The following is a 5,682-nucleotide window of genomic DNA, read 5'->3' as shown; positions in this document are numbered from 1 at the left end:
TCAAAGTCAAAGTCAAAGTAAAACTTTATTCATCCTTCAACGAAGGAAACTGAATGCTCGCATAAAACTTTTAAAAACAATGTACAATCACATAAAAAAATATTCATAAAATTAACGTTTAAAATGCTGTCTCTTATACACATCTAGATGTGTATAATTGTACAGTATACAGCTTGCAACAGCCAATCTTGTGCACTCAGTAAAGCTGATGAAGGCGAGTGGAATGGCCGAAACTTTCGAAAATAAATACACGAAAAAGAAATAACATTCTTCGGGAGATGAATATTTAAGCATAGATTTTATTTTTTTTTTAAATGAACTGACTAAAAAGCAACACTTTTAGTATAATTAAAACAACATAGGGATAGGTGTATGGTCGGAAACTAAGGACAAGGTAATTCGGTTCAGATGTGTGAAGATCATTTTTTTTTTCAAAACAAGACATGAACCGCTTCGTATCTTTTGAATTACTTCAAGGTTGTTTTCTTCATTCAGTAAATATAGTCTGTACCATGGTGCTATTGTCTAGAAAATTACTTTTGAAGATATATTTCTAAAGCAGTTGTAATGTCAACACGCACGATATCGTTTGATTCTTTCAAGTTGTTTAACTGTTTTGTACACGATTTGAATGGCGTTGTATGTATATACTTCATCAATACGTTTTACATCGCTGAAAATAGTGCAGATGATTGTTGTGTTGGCGTCAATATTTTTTAAAAGTTTCAATAACCATGACTAGTTTCTTAACATGTACTCAACCGCAATCTACGTCATTTCTGGCCCGCTTCACTGCCAGAGGGCAAGAGGATTGTTTTCCAAATCTTTCCCAACAAGCCATGAAATAGTTTAGTATTCTTTGAATTAATTAAAGGATTTCCTTCATTTAGGTATACTGTACATTTACGTAAGCTTCGTACCACAGTACGAATAACTACAAATACTTTCATACTTTAAAGTTTGTTCGACTATTTTGTACACGATTTTGAATGACTTCATGAAGACGTTTTACATTTACTTCACTACAAAGAACCGAATGTTCTCAGAGGCCTAACCTGGCTCTGTGACCATTCTATTATTTTATAACTACACTGTTTGTTTATTCCGAAATCACTTACATAGCATACGAGTACTAATAAACATATTATTATCCGATAGTTTTAATTTATCTAGTTGGGGACCTGAAATTTGTGTAGGCTTAGTGAATAAGTTGTTTGGAAGCGAAGTATGGCGGCTTGAAAGTTTGCGAATTTATATACGTTTCTCGTAGAATGGCCTTCATAAAATTACTAAATTTTAGGGTTTAGAGTTGAAATATTGAACCTAAACTTCAAAAATAGTAAGATTAAAGGTAATACTTCATAAGAGACAGGGTAATACTTCATATTTACGACATAATCACATTTTGCTCAAATTACATGTTATACTATCTATTTGGCCCTTTTTTCTCGAAACCTGGTGATGCGAGTTTACAGCCCTTTTGTGGTCTTCGGTCACAAATATTCGCACCCGAAGTGGCTTTGAAGTAGGTAAAGTAAAGTAAATACACCAAAGACAATGTTTTTCAGTTTTATTTTCTTTTTATTTTCTATGGTACATGGCACATATCAATTGGATCTCTGTGGTGGTTGCCGAAAATCGCTGATAGCAGATCATGAGAAATTTGTTGGCACTTCACTTTGTACAAGCAGCTAGTGTCTAAATACCCTGAGCTCTTTGAAACTTCGCTATATAAATCCAACTACATTACATTTCAAGTAAACAAAGAGATAAATAATAGTAACCAGACCTCTGCACGGGTCGATGTTCCTATGCAGCCATTTTGTAATGATGTAAATAGAAATAAGGAAACAAATGAAACGGATCCAGGAATTTTCAAAATATACATTTTTTGAATTCTTAAATGGTAGATATTATGGAGTTTCTCATGTACTCAAATCTAAATCGATAGTCGTTGTTAACACATGCTAGGTGGTATAGTGGTTAAGGTACACCAGGCTGGTTATCGGGAGGTCGTGGGTTCGATTCTTACATTTTTTTCGCAAGCATTTTGGGTACATACTGAGTATTCAGTATAATAATTTGTCAGGTAGGGCAAACATCATCCGTATTATTATCATTATCTTTATTATCATCATCGTTATCATTATTATTATATAATATTCACAGGGATATTACATATGATGATGTTAATATCATCTTTGAAACATTAAACTTTCTCGTGTAATCTAAATCGATAATCGTTGTTAGCGCATGCTCAGTGGACACGTCGTCGTCCCCCTCCCGCATATTTTTGAGGGGGAGTGGTTGGTTCCCCCACGTTTCCACTGCAATATAACTTTATAAGTAAAGATGATGCCTGAAGTTATTGAAATGAACTGCATAAGTGAACCAGGTTTCAACGAAAAAGCAATGTACAGCCTGAGTACAACTGTACATCTTATAGCAAGATACCGGTATCACTAACGTCTGAATTACCTATAATACACGACACGAGTGCGCGTGCTTTTGTTATAATTTGAGAAGTATGAAAACAAACGTAAGATTTTCGGCACATAATTTAGGTAAGTAAATACATCAAAGACAATTAAGTTTTATTTTCTATGGTACAATACAGATTAATTAGATCTCTAAAAATCGCTGATTAAAGATCATGGTGATGTTATTATGATGACTTACTATATAAGAGTGTCATTTTCGGCCAGCTTGAGGTACTATTTCCTCAAATTTTCGCACATCAGCCTTAACTATGTTGGGGCTGGGATGGGTTTGAACTACGGCTTTGAAGTCGGTTAAATAAAGTAAATACATCAAAAAAATGTTTTAAAGTTTTATTTTCTTGGTAGGTCACGCATATTAATTAAATCTCTATGGTTGGCGAGAGAAATTTGTTGGCACTTCATTTTGACTATAATGGTAATTTGACGACGAATTTTACTACATAAGATAGGATTGTTTCTGGCCATCTAGAGGTACTCTTTCCCCGAAATTTCGCACCTCAGCCCCATGACCATGGTGGGGTTGATATAGATGTGACTCGTATTAAGGAGGTAAATTAAAGTAAATACATCAAAGACAATGTTTTAACTTTTATTTTTTTCTGCTGGGGCGGATTCATGGGGTACACTTTAGATCTTTGATTGCCTAAAATCGCTGTTAAAACATCATGCGAAATTTGTTCGTGATTCATTTTGACTACGAAGGTGATGTGATGATGACGAATTTCATTAAGAGTGTCATTTCTGGTCATCTAGAAAGTACTATTTCCTCAAATTTTCCGCACCTCAGTCGTGCGCCCTTGGTCGGCGGATAAAAAATCAATAAAAAAAAAAAAAAAGGTAAAAATTGCCAATGAAATAACTTTACTTCGAGTGCCAATCCCTAATAAGCCAAAAAGTAAATTTTGAACCATCTAAGGTATTAAAACTCTCCCTATGAACTCTACCAAGTGCGAGAGTGCACTTCCGGGGAAATTGTTGGATCCACTTTTGGTACAGTGGCATTTATGGAAATGCATGCTGTATCCAAGATACATAGGCCTAAATAAAAATGAATACTAAAAAAAGAAAATTATTGAAATTACAACATAAAAAGTAAACCATAGAGGTCTTTAACTACGGTAATAAATACACAATTGATCAAAAATTTCACACGACACCCGACGTCAACTATTAATATGTGTGCTGGCATTAGTGTTATTAGTGTGAGAGATGAGTCGATTTAGTGCACAAATTTTACCATTAGTCTTAATATGATTTTTGTGTGGGACATACCTTAGTACACCTGAAACACCAAGTATTAAGAAAAGAAAATCCTTGGCTTCCTTCTCGTTAACTTTAGCTTCTTGAGCAAGCCTATCTATTGCTACTTTACCCTTCCATTTGTTCTGAGGTTTCTAATATATTTTTTCTCAACCGATTCATTTTCTCTTTTTATTTTCGAAATAAATAATTATTCCACCCGTGACCAAAGTTAGCCCTCCTAAAACAAAGTAAATTTCGTTATCCTTTTGTTCGGGTGATTTCTAGTAAAAATCGCTAAATTTATGTTCCGGGGGTAAATTTAAATTTTGTAGCGCGTAATCCATTTCCTCGAAAGTATACTCGGCATTTCTCTGCCTCCCGTCTTTATCGGTAATAAAATCCATTTTCGCTTGCCTAATATTGTTCCTTGACTTTGTTGTATTCTTCGAGAACTTTATCTTGACGAGCTCTCTCACTATCTCCCCCTTCAAGTCGTCTTCCAAGTATATTTGTGCCTGTGAAGGCAACGGAATTAAGTATAGCCCCCTCTGAGCATTATTGCAGCAGCAGCCATTTTTATTTCATTGAGAATAAAAATGTATTTAGGTCATATTGTTATCGGGGAGCCAACCTTGCTTGAATACGCAATCCGCAGTATGGTCGGATGCTACCAAGGTTACAGCCAATTTACCAATATTCATTGGAGTTAGTGAGTTAAAGTTTGGGGAAGCAATCTTTCGAACAACCTTGTGAATCAGAAACCGCTTTAAGACTGCTTTGGTATAGCGAATTTACCAACATTGTTACATCGTTGTTATTACTCATTGTTTTTATTATAGTAATAATAATTTATTATTTATGTGAGGTCTCTCACATATGAATTTACCAGGTTTTGGATTGGGGGCAGACTCTAAAGGAGCTAACCTTTGGTCTGGCTCTAAGGTAGCTGTCTCCACATTTTTAGGTCTGTTGAAAAGAATATATCCAACAAGACCAGCTAAAATTAACCATTCTAGCCAATAGAGAGAGACAGTCTTGTTGTGAAGAAGGCTTTTTCTTTTCAGCTCTAACCTTATTCATATGAATGGCGCTGGCTATTCGTTTTGAATCCTTTTGCTTCGACCTAGAGGTTACCTTTTTAGGCTCCGATTTTTCAATTACACTCTGTTCTATCTCGTTCTTAATATCATCTGAAGACATGTTTATATATATGTAAATATAAAAAATTTACATATATTTGTGACGATGTGTGTTTACATATTGTAACAAATGCGATACCAAGCAAGACTAAAGCTACGTTCACACAAGCCCGGATTCCGGTCCGGAGTCCGGAGAAAAAATCGTGAGAAATGGCTTTAGTGGTAAAGAATAGAAGCGTTCACATCTACACAGTCCCGATTTTTTCCCCGGACTCCGGATTCGGAGCAATGAATCAGAAAGCCATTGGAAACGTGAATCCGAACGGATTTTTATTTCTGACCAATCAGCGACAAGCGTGAATGACCCCAACGCTAGCTCTGAACTGAAACAGCTAAAAAAAAATGTCAGCGCGAGAAAAGATACTGTGTGCCGTGCTGGGATTTGTTTTTGCTTTTCAATTTTATGCGGTATTTTAGGCGTAACTTTCATCACACATCAAACAACATATTCACTAAAAAAGATAAGTATATTTCTAGTTTTCTTATTAAAAATAAAGTTAAAGGTACTTCTCTCAGCTCTCTACTCTAGCCTAGGCCATGTAGGCCTAGTCTAGAGTCTGAGAGAGCGTTTATCCGGCCCAGCCTAGGGGCCCTACTAGCTTAGCTAGTAAAAAAACACGACAGCAGCAGTTGCTAGCCAAGTTGCGCATTTCCTGAAGACAGACCCCACGGCACTAGCCTAGGCTTCATTCCTAGTGATAATAGAGGGGTGAGGTGAGGGCCTATCGTCTGTCTGTGGG

The sequence above is a fragment of the Anneissia japonica genome, unplaced genomic scaffold (genome assembly GCF_011630105.1).
Source record: "Anneissia japonica isolate Jap-2015-1 unplaced genomic scaffold, ASM1163010v1 scaffold1118_len251929_cov158, whole genome shotgun sequence".
Lineage (NCBI taxonomy): Eukaryota > Metazoa > Echinodermata > Crinoidea > Comatulida > Comatulidae > Anneissia > Anneissia japonica.
This window is presented reverse-complemented; position numbering follows the sequence as displayed.